The sequence below is a fragment of the Panulirus ornatus genome, chromosome 73, assembly GCF_036320965.1.
Source record: "Panulirus ornatus isolate Po-2019 chromosome 73, ASM3632096v1, whole genome shotgun sequence".
Lineage (NCBI taxonomy): Eukaryota > Metazoa > Arthropoda > Malacostraca > Decapoda > Palinuridae > Panulirus > Panulirus ornatus.
In genome coordinates this window covers 9,778,279-9,790,710 of record NC_092296.1, presented here as the reverse complement: position 1 = coordinate 9,790,710, position 12,432 = coordinate 9,778,279, and the positions used below count along the sequence as shown (strand labels likewise).

Genomic DNA, 12,432 nt, shown 5'->3' with positions numbered 1-12,432 from the left:
CCTAAGGTACAGCAGAAACAACCTGGAGGTACATAGAAAAAACCTGGAGGAGGAGGACAAGTTTGGAGGTAAGCGGAGACAACCTGGAGGTGCAGTAAAGACAACCTGGAGTTACAAGCAAAAAGACCAACTGGAGGTAACACCAGAAGACAACCTGGTAGGTACCAGTAGCAGAAGAAAACCTGGAAGTACAGAAGATGAAACTGGAGGTATAAGAAAAAAAAGAAAACAAGGGAGAACAACCTGTAGGTACAGCAGAGAAAACCTGGAGTGAAGACAACCGCTATGAAATACACGGCAGAAACAACCTGGGGGTATCAGCAGAAGCAAACCTGGAAGTGAAAGCAAACAACCTTTGAAGGTCAGCAGAAGACAACCTGAAGGTGGAGCAGGGACAACAATGAAGGTACAGAGAAGACAACCTGGAGGTAAGCAGAAGACAACCTGGAGGTAACAGAAGAGACACCTGGAGGTATCCAGAAAAACCTGCGAAATGGGGAAACACAACGAGGAAGCAGAAGGCAAACTTGGAGGTACAGCAGAAGACAACCTGGAGGTACAGAGATAAGAGTGAGAACCTGGAGGTACAGAAGAAGAAACCTGAGGTATAGCAGAAGAAAACTGGAGGTGAAGCAAAAAACCTGGAGGTGAAGCAAATAGCTTGAAAGTACAGCAGAAGACAATTGGGAAAGAATAGCAGAAAACAACCTGGGGGTGAAGCAAACAGCTTAAGTTACAGCAGAAGACAACTGGGAGAGTAAGCAAAACAACTAAAGGTGCAGCAGAAGACAACCTGGAGGAACAGCAGAAGACAACCTGAGACGAGCACTGAGGTACAGCAGAAAACCTGGAGGTACAGCAAATAAACCTGGAGTGAAGAAGAAACAGCTCTGGAGGTGCAGCAGAAGAAACAAACACATGGAGGTGCAGCAGAAACAACCTGAATGTGGGCAGAGGCAACCTGGAGGTACAGAAGATGAGACACCTGGAGGAAAACGAGGTACAGCAAAAACCTGAGGTATAGAAAACAACCTGAAGGTGCAGCAAAAGACACCTGGAGGTTAGCAGAGAACCTGGAAGTAAACAAGGAACTTGAAGTACAGCAGAAGACAACCTGGAGGTACAGTACAAAAATTTGAGGACAGCGAATACAACTGGAGGTGCAGCAGAAGACAACCTGAACATGAGGCAATGAGTGTACAACAAATACACCTAGAAGTCAGCAGAATACAACATGTAGGTACAGCAAAAGACTGGCTGAAGGTAGAGCAGAGGGCAATCTGGAGGGATAGCAAAAGACAAATTGGAGGTGCAGGAGAAGACAACCTGGAGGTACAGCAGAAGACAACATGGAGGTACAACAAAATACAATCAGGAGGTGCCGAAGAAGACAACCTGGAGGTGCAGTAGAAGACAACCTGAAAAGTGCAGCAGAAGACAACCTGAAAAGTGCAGCAGAAGACAACCTGAAGGTGGAGCAGAGGACAACATGGACCTACAGAAGAGGACAACCTGGAGCTGCAGCAGAGGACAACCTGGAGGTACAGCAGAAGATGACCTGGAGGTACAGCAGAATACAACCTGAAAGTGCATTAGAAGACAACCTGGAGGTATAGCAGAGGACAACTTGGAAGTACAGCTGATGATAACCTGAAGGTACAGCAGAGGACAACTTGAAGGTCCAGTAAAAGAAAAAAAACACGTGGAGGCACATTAGAATACAGCCTGAAGGTGCAGAAGACAACCTTGAAGTACAGCGGAGGAAAACCTGGAGGTACAGCAAAATACAACGTGAAGATACAGCAGAATACAACCTGGAGGTGCAGCAGAAGACAGCCTGAAGGTGGAGCAGAGGACAACCTGGAGGTATAGCAGAAGACAACCTGGACGTGCAGCAGAAGACAACCTGAAGATGGAGCAGAAGACACCCTAACGATACACCAGAAGACAACCTGAAGGTACAGCAGAAGACAACCTGGAGGTAAAGCAGACAACCTGGAGGTACAGCACAAGGCAACGTGAATGTGCAGCAGAAGACAACCTGCAGGTGACAGCATAAGAATACCTGAAGGTACAGCAGAATACAACCTGAAAGTGCAGCAGAAGACAACCTGAAGGTGGAGCAGAGGACAACCAAGAGGTACAAAAGAAGACAACCTAAAGGTAAAGCAGATGACAACCTTCAGGTACAGCAGAAAACAACCTGAAGGTACAGCAGAATGCAACCTCTAAGTAGAGCAGAAGACAACTTGAAGGTACATCATAGGATAACTTGGAAGTACAGCAAATGACAATTAGGAGGTACAGCAGAGGACAACCTGGAGGTCCAGTAGAAAACCTGGAGGTACAGCAGAATACAACCTGGAGGTGCAGCAGAAGAAAACCTGCTAGTGCAGTAAAATACAAAGTGGAGGTATAGCAGAAGACAACCTGAAGGTGGAGCAAAGGACAACCTGGAGGTATAGCAGAAGACAACCTGGTGGAGCAGGAGAAAACAACCTGAAGACGGAGCAGAAGACAACCTAAAGGTATAGCAGAAGACAACCTGAAGGTATAGCAGAAGACAACCTGAAGTTACAGCAAACAACAACCTGGAGGTAAAGCAGAAGAGAACCTAAAGGTACAGCAGTAGGAAACCTGGAGGAGGAAGAAACAGCTTGGAGATGCAGCAGAAGACAACCTGAAGGAGGAGGAAACAGCTTGGAGGAGCAGCAGAAGACAACCTGGAGCAGAAAGAAACAGCTTGGACGTGCAAGAAAAGACAACCTGGAGGAGCTGCAAACAACCTACAGGTGCAGCAGAAGGCAACCTAAAGATATAGCACATGATAATCTGAAGGGACAGCAGAGGACAACCTGAAGGTACATCAGCAAAAAAACCTGGAGGAGGAGGACACAGCTTGGAGGTGTAGCAGAGGACAACCTGGAGGTGCAGCAAAAGACAACCTGGAGTTGCAGCAAAAGACCAACTGGAGGTATAGCAGAACAACCTGCAAATCCAGTGGAAGACAACCTGGCGGTGCAGCAGAAGGTAACCTGAAGATGGAGCAGAAGAAAACCTGGAAGTACAGCAAAAGACAAACTGGAGGTGCCGCAGAAGACAAACCGGAGGTGCAGCAAAAGAAAACATGGAGGTTCGGCAGAAGACAACCTGGAGGTACAGCAGAGGACAACCTGGAGTTCTAGTATAAGACAACCTGCAGGTACTGCAAAATACAATCTGGAGGTGCAGTAGAAGACAACCTGGAGGTGCAGCAGAAGCAAACCTGGAAGTGCAGCAGAAGACAACCTGAAGGTGCAGCAGAAGAAAACCTGAAGGTGGAGCACGGGACAACATGAAGGTACAGAAGAAGACAACCTGGAGGTAAAGCAGAAGACAACCTGGAGGTGCAACAGAAGAGAACCTGGAGGTATACCAGAATACAACCTGCAAGTGCAGCAGAACACAACCTGGAAATGCAGCAGAGGCAAACTTGGAGGTACAGCAGAAGACAACCTGGAGGTACAGCAGAGGTCAAATTTGAGGTACAGCAGATGACAACCTGGAGGTACAGTAGAAGACAACCTGGAGGTACAGCAGACGAAAAATGGAGGTGAAGGACAAAAAAAACCTAAAGGTGAAGCAAATAGCTTGAAAGTATAGCAGAAGACAATTTGGAGGTACAGCAGAAGACAACCTGGAGTGAAGCAAACAGCTTCAAGTGACAGCAGAAGACAACATGCAGTTACAGCAGAAGAGAACCTAGGAGTGAAGCAAACAGCTTAAAGGTGCAGCAGAAGACAACATGGAGGTACAGAAGAAGACAACCTGGAGGTAGAGCAGAAGAAAAGCTGGAGGTACAGCAGCAAAAACCTGGAGGATGAGGAAACAGCTTGGAGGTGCAGCAGAAGACAACCTGGAGGTGCAGCAAACAACCTACATGTGGTGCAGAGGGCAACCTAAAGGTATAGCAGAAGTCAATCTGAAGTTACAGCAGAGGAAAACCAGAAGGTACATCAGCAGAAAACCTGGAGGAGAAGGAAGAAATAGCTTGGAGGTGCAGCAAAAGCCAACCTGCAGATACAGCAGAAGACAACCTGAGGGAACAAGAGCTTGAAGTTACAGCTGAAGACAACCTGGAGTTCCAACAGAAGACAACCTGGAGGTACAGCAAAATGCAATCTAGAGGTGCAGAAGACATCCTGTAGGTGCAGCAGAAGACAACCTGAAGGTGGAACAGAGGAAAACCTGGAGGTACAGGAGAAGACAATCTGGAACTACAGCAGAAAACATCCAGGAGGTATAGAAGAAAACAACAAGTGTAGCAGAAGACAACCTGGAGGTATAGCAGAGGACAACTTGGAAGTACAGCAGATGATAACCTGAAGGGACAGCACAGGACAACCTGGAGGTCCATTAGAAAAACAAAACAAAACTGGAGGTACATCAGAATACAACCTGAAAGTGCAGCAGAAGACAACCTCAAGGTACAGCGGAGGACAACCTGGAGGTACAGCAGAATACAATATGAAGATACAGCAGAATGCAACCTGGAGGTAGAGCAGAAGACAGCCTGAAGGTGGAGAAAAGGACAACCTGGATGTATAGCAGAAGGCAACCTGGAGGTGCATTAGAAGACAACCTGAAGGTACAGCAGAAGACAACCTGAAGATCGAGTAGAAGACAACCTAAAGGTATAGCAGAAGACAACCTGAGGGTACAGCAGAAGACAACCTGGAGGTAAAGCAGACAACCTGGAGGTACAGCATAGGACAACCTGAAGATGCAGCAGAAGACATCCTGGAGGTGCCAGCAGAAGAAATCCTGGAGGTGCCAGCAGAAGAGAAACTGAAAGGTACAGCAGAATACAACCTGTAAGTGCAGCAGAAGACAACCTGAAGGTAGAACAGAGGACAATGTGGAGGTACAGAAGAAGACAACCTGGAGGTAAAGCAGAAGACAACATGGAGGTACAGGAAAATACAATCAGGAGGTGCAGAAGAAGACAACCTACAGATGCAGCAGAAGTAAACCTGGAGGTACAGCAGAAGTAAACCAGTAAGTGCAGCAGAAGACAACCTGGAGGTACAGAAAAAGACAACCTGCAGGTGCAGTAGAAGACAACCTGGAGGTGCAGTAGAAGACAACCTGGAGGTACAGCAGAAGATAACCTGGAGGTAAAGCAGAATACAATCTGTAAGTGTAGCAGAAGACAACCTAGTGGTATAGCAGAGGACAACTTGGAAATACAGTTGATGATAACCTGAAGGTACAGCAGAATTACAACCTGGAGGTCCAGTAGAAAAAACAAAAACTGGAGGTACATCAGAATACAACCTGAAAGTGCAGCAGAAGACAACCTCAAGCTACAGCGGTGGACAACCTGGAGGTACAGCAGAATACAACATGGAGATACAGCAGAATACAACCTGGATGTAGAGCAGAGGACAACCTGAAGATGGAGAAGGGGACAACCTGGATTTATTGCAGAAAACATCCGGGAGGTGCAGCAGAAGACAACCTGAAGATGGAGCAGAAGACAACCTAGAGGTGTAGAGAAGACTAAACTGAAGGTACAGCAGAGAAACAACCTGAGGTACAGTAGAAGACAACCTGGAGTAGAGGAGAAACCTGGAGGTAAGCGGAGAACAACCTGGAGGTACAGAGAAGAAACCTGAAGTAAAGCAGAAGACAACCTGGAGGCACAGTAGAAGACGACCTGTAGGTACTGCAGAAGACGAAGATTAGGTACAGCAGAAGATGACCAGTAGTTACAGCGAAACACAACCTACAGGTACAGTTGAAGACATACTGTAGGTTCAATTAGGGGCAACAGGTTACTATATAGTAAGGCATATCAAGTGGTCATAAAGAATGGCAGTATTGTTAAAAAAGAAGAATTATCATTATATAAGATCCCATCTTATAACACGTTATAGGATACTATAAAGAGTCTTAATATAAACCTTATACCACGAAACAGATGAAAAACATTTAACGCAGCACAGGAGGAAACATTACTAAAGAGTGAATTGTAAGAAATATATGATCAAATCTTCCTAACATTTCTGTGCTGACGTCAAAACCATTTCGAAGCCGACGTCATCAGGCTGACCTATTCATGGAACAGTGGTCACAACATCAGGTGACGTCACCAACATATATAAATACAACGTGTAAAAAAGTTGAGGTGAAAACTTGGGCTGGAATCCAGAGGCGTGTTAACACTCTCAGGTCTGAGGCCGGCGGCTCTCACCCTCCCACCCGCTCACGGTCTCGGTGTCTCCATGTACTTCACCCTACCAACCAAACATGTTGACGTCTTTTCTGACAATATACGCTCTATAGCAGATAAAATTGTCTATTTTTTCATCAAAATGATCATACAAAGCTCATTTAGAGTTTCTTTTAAATAGACGTATATGAAAAGGTAAATATCTCGGTACGTAATCACGTAATCAAAGTATATTCTTTATGCTCATATGTAAAACTGTACAGCTTCTACGTAATGTATAGATAACATAACTGTTCACTCGTATCGTCTATAAATTTCACCAGAAGTAAAGCATAATAAGGATTTGACGATGAATCATACGGCAACAACACCCACTTGCGTCCTGGGTATCGTTCAGTGATTCACCGCTGGCGTCAAACATCTCTTATGTTTCAACGAAAACCAGCTTACCTCGTCCAGGTCATGCAACGTCCTCAGTATGACTTTCTATCCAAATGTATACCAGTATAATACTTTGACCTCCATTTGGCTGCCTCTTGTGACGAACGCTTGTGTGTGTGTGTGTGTGTGTGATCTTCATGGCATCGACAACTGAATGTTTACACTCTCTGAATGTCTGTACACCAGATGAAGACGCTTTAGGATCATTATCCATTGTTCTTATATCCACTGGTATGTCAGCAATTCTCACACCTTAACAATGTCCAAAAAACGGGTTGAAAACCACTGTACAAACACAGACACACTGGATACATCCTTAAGCCACAGGTGCTCCGGGTTAACTGACAAAAATGTGACGTCACATATTTGAACTTGTAAAGGAAAACGTGTTGAGAACGGTTAGGGTAAACTAAACTTTATCGTAGGTGACACATTAAGTAAAATGTGCTTAATGGTAAAGCGATCTTATACTGATAATCATGTGCTTTGATTTTGATCATTGTATTAATATGTATGCTATCTTTTATGGTGTTATTTACACCACCTTTTGGAATCTTTCAAATTTCGGTGGAACTTATTTCTTCTTTGTCGAGACTATCAAAACAAAATGTCACCAGAGGAGATGTCAGACAAAGAGCAGGTGATTATTGTGACGCTATTTGAGGAAATGGACGACATTGAACCGTGGAAATGGACGACATTGAACGGAGAGAATGGGCGACATTGAACCGAGGAAATGGACGACATTGCATTGAGGTAATGGACGACATTGAATCGAGGAAATGGACGACAATGAACATAGGAAATGGACGACATTGTACTGAGGAAATGGACGACATTGAACGGAGGGAATGGGCGACATTGAACCGAGGAAATGGACAACATTGCATTGAGGAAATGGACGACATTGAACGGAGGGAATGGGCGACATTGAACCAAGGAAATGGACGACATTGAACCGAGGAAATGGACGACATTGAACCGAGGAAATGAACGACACTGAACCGAGGAAATGATCGACATTGAACATAGGAAATGGACGACATTGAACCGAGGAAATGGACGACATTGAACCGAGGAAATGGACGACATTGAACCGAGGAAATGGACGACATTGAACCGAGGAAATGGACGACATTGAACCGAGGAAATGGACGACATTGAACCGAGGAAATGGACGACATTGAACCGAGGAAATGGACGACATTGAACCGAGGAAATGGACGACATTGAACCGAGGAAATGGACGACATTGAACCGAGGAAATGGACGACATTGAACCGAGGAAATGGACGACATTGAACCGAGGAAATGGACGACATTGAACCGAGGAAATGGACGACATTGAACCGAGGAAATGGACGACATTGAACCGAGGAAATGGACGACATTGAACCGAGGAAATGGACGACATTGAACCGAGGAAATGGACGACATTGAACCGAGGAAATGGACGACATTGAACCGAGGAAATGGACGACATTGAACCGAGGAAATGGACGACATTGAACCGAGGAAATGGACGACATTGAACCGAGGAAATGGACGACATTGAACCGTGGAAATGGACGACATTGAACGGAGAAATGGGCGACATTGAACCGAGGAAATGGACGACATTGCATTGAGGAAATGGACGACATTGAATCGAGGAAATGGACGACAATGAACATAGGAAATGGACGACATTTGGAACTGGAGAATAACGAAATGGGCGACATTGAACCGAGGAAATGGACACATTGCATTGAGGAAATGGAACGACATTGAATCGAGGAAATGGACGACATTGAACAAGGAAATGGACGACATTGAACCGAGGAAATGGACGACATTGAACCGAGGAAATGACGACATTGAACCGAGGAAAGGGACGACATTGAACAAGGAATGGAGACAGCCAGGAAAGGGCATTGAACGAAGAAATGGACGACATTGAACCGAGAAATGGCGACATGAACGAGGAAATGGACGACATGAACCGAGGAAATGGACGACATTGAACCGAGGGAATGGACGACATTGAACTGAGGAATGGACGACATTGAACCAAGGAAATGGGCGACATTGAACGGAGGAAATGGACGACACTGAACCGAGGAAATGGCGACATTGAAACGAGGATATGGACGACATTGAAGCGAGGAAATGGACGACATTGAACCGAGGAAATGGACGATATTGAACTGAGGAATGGACGACATTGAACCAAGGGAATAGACGACACTGAACCGAGGAAATGGAAGACGTTAAACCGAGGAAATGGACGACATTGAACTGAGGAAATGGACGACATTGATCTGAGGAAATGAACGACATTGAACCGAGGAAATGGACGACATTGAACGGAGGGAATGGGCGACATTGAAATGAGGAAATGGACGACATTGTACCGAGGAAATGGGCGATATTGAAACGAGGAAATGGACGACATTGAACCGAGGAAAGGGACGACATTGAACCGAGGAAATGAACTACACTGAACCGAGGAAATGGACGACACTGAACCGAGGAAATTGACGATAATGAACAGAGGAAATGGACGACATTGAACAGAGGAAATGGACGACAATGAACCGAGGAAATGGACGACATTGAACCGGGGAAATGGACGACGTTAAACCAAGGAAATCGGCGACATTGAACCGAGGAAATGGACGACATTTAACCGAGGAAATGGGGGACATTGAACCGAGGAAATGGACGACTTTGAACCGAGGGAATGGACGACATTGAACAGAGGAAATGGAAGACGTTGAACCGAGGAAATGGACGATATTGAACCGAGGGAATGGACGATATTGAACCGTGGAATGGACGACATTGAACCGAGGAAAAGGAAGACGTTGAACCGAGGAAATGGACGACATTGAACTGAGGAAATGAACGACAATGAACCGAGGAAATGGACGACATTAAACGGAGGAAATGGACGACATTGAACCGAGGAAATGGGCGACATTGAACCGAGGAAATGGATGACATTGAACCGAGGAAATGGATGACATTTTACTGAGTAAATGGACGACATTGAACAGAGGAAATGGACGACATTAAACCAAGGAAATCGGCGACATTGAACCGAGTAAATGGACGACAATGAACCGAGGAAATGGGCGACATTGAACCGAGGAAATGGACGACTTTGAACCGAGGAAATGGATGACAATGAACTGAGAAAATGGACGACATTGAACCGAAGAAATGGACGACACTGAACCGAGGAAATGGACGACATTGAACAGAGGAAATGGAAAAAATCAAACCGAGGAAATGGGCGATATTGAACCGAGGAAATGGACGACACTGAACCGAGAAAATTGGCGACAATGTACCGAGGAAATGGACGACATTGAACCGAGGAAATGGACGACATTGAACCGAGGAAATGGTCGACAATGAACCGAGGAAATGGACGACATTGTACTGAGGAAATGGACGACATTAAACCGAGGAAATGAGCGACATTGAACTGAGGAAATCGAAGACATTGAACCGAGGAAATGGACGACATTGATCTGAGGAAATTGATGACATTGAACCGAGGAAATGGACGACATTGAACCGAGGAAATGGACGACATTGAACCGAGGAAATGGACGACATTGAACCGAGGAAATGGGCGACATTTTACTGAGGAAATGGACGACATTGAACCGAGGAAATGGACGACATTGAACGGAGGTAATGGGCGACATTGAAATGAGGAAATGGACGACATTGTACTAAGGAAATGGACGAAATTGAACCGATGAAATGGGCGACATTGAGACGAGGAAATGGATGACATTGAACCGAGGAAAGGGACGACATTGAACCGAGTAAATGAACTACACTGAACCGAGGAAATGGACGACACTGAACCGAGAAAATGGACGACAATAAACCGAGGAAATGGACGACATTGAACCGAGGAAATGGACGACACTGAACCGAGGAAATGGACGACATTGAACCGAGGAAATGGACGACATTAAACCAAGGAAATGGGCGACATTGAACCGAGGAAATGGACGACACTGGACCGAGGAAATGGGCGATATTGAATTGAGAAAATGGACGACATTGAAGCGAGGAAATGGATGATATTGAACCGAGTAAATGGACGATATTGAACTGAGGGAATGGACGACATTGAACCGAGGATATGGACGATATTGAGCTGAGGGAATGGACGATTTTGAACCGAGGGAATGGACGACACTGAACCGAGGAAATGGAAGACGTTAAACCGAGGAAATGGACGACATTGAACTGAGGAAATGAACGACAATGAACCGAGGAAATGGACGACATTGATCTGAGGAAATGAACGACATTGAATCGAGGAAATGGACGACATTGAACGGAGGGAATGGGCGACATTGAAATGAGGAAATGGACGACATTGTACTGAGGAAATGGGCGACATTGAAACGCGGAAATGGACGACATTGAACCGAGGAAAGGGGCGACATTGAACCGAGGAAATGAACTACACTGAAAAGGGGAAATGGACGACACTGAACCGAGGAAATTGACGACAATGAACCGAGGAAATGGACGACATTGAACAGAGGAAATGGACGACAATGAACCGAGGAAATGGACGACATTGAACCGAGGAAATGGACGACGTTAAACGAAGGAAATCGGCGATATTGAACCGAGGAAATGGACGACATAGAACCGAGGAAATGGGGGAAATTGAACCGAGGAAATGGACAACAATGAACCGAGGAAATGGACGACGAATCTGAACCGAGGAAATGGACGATATTGAACTGAGGGAATGGACGACATTGAACCGAGGAAATGGAAGACGTTGAACCGAGGAAATGGACGACATTGAACTGAGGAAATGAACGACATTGAACCGAGGAAATGGACAACATCGAACCGAGGAAATGGACGACATTGAACCGAGGAAATGGGCGACATTGAACCGAGGAAATGGATGACATTGAACCGAGGAAATGGACGACATTTTACTGAGTAAATGGACGACATTGAACCGAGGAAATGGACGACATTAAACCAAGGAAATCGGCGACATTGAACCGAGGAAATGGACGACACTGAACCGAGGAAATGTGCGACATTGAACCGATGAAATGGACGACATTGAACCGAGGAAATGGACGACTTTGAACTGAGGAAATGGACGATATTGAACTGAGGGAATGGATGACATTGAACCGAGTGAATTGACGACATTGAACCGAGGAAATGGACGACATTGAACCGAGGGAATGGACGACATTGAACTAAGGGAATGGACGACATTGAACCGAGGGAATGGACGACATTGAACCGAGGAAATGGACGACGTTGACCCGAGGAAATGGGCTACATTGAACCGAGGATATTGACGACAATGAACCGAGGAAATGGACGACATTGTGCTGAGGAAATGGACGACATTGAACCGAGGAAATGGACGACATTGAACCTGGGATATCGAAGACATTGACCGAGGAAATGGACGACATTCATCTGAGGAAACTGATGACATTGAACCGAGGAAATGGACGATATTGAACCGAGGAATTGGACGACATTGAACCGAGGAAATGGACGACATTGTAAAGAGGAAGTGGACGACATTGAACCGAGGAAATGGACGACATTGAACGGAGGGAATGGGCGACATTGAACCGAGGAAATGGACGACAATGATCCGAGGAAATGGACGACATTGTACTGAGGAAATGGACGACATTGAACCGAGGATATGGACGACATTGAACGGAGGAAATGGGCGACATTGAACCGAGGAAATGGATGACATTGTACTA

General features: G+C 45.6%; 1 long non-coding RNA gene across 36 annotated transcripts in view; it reads right to left on the bottom strand.

The window, feature by feature from the left end:
* The window catches only part of LOC139748200 (uncharacterized), a 52,173-nt gene that overhangs the window by 27,544 nt on the left and 12,197 nt on the right, over positions 1–12,432 (bottom strand). Inside the window, exon 1 of one of the 36 annotated variants that reach the window (XR_011712570.1) lies at positions 6,734–6,973. The exons of 34 other annotated variants lie outside the window; for them this stretch is intronic. This is a non-coding gene — a long non-coding RNA (uncharacterized lncRNA). One more of the 36 variants, XR_011712571.1, reaches the window with a different exon arrangement.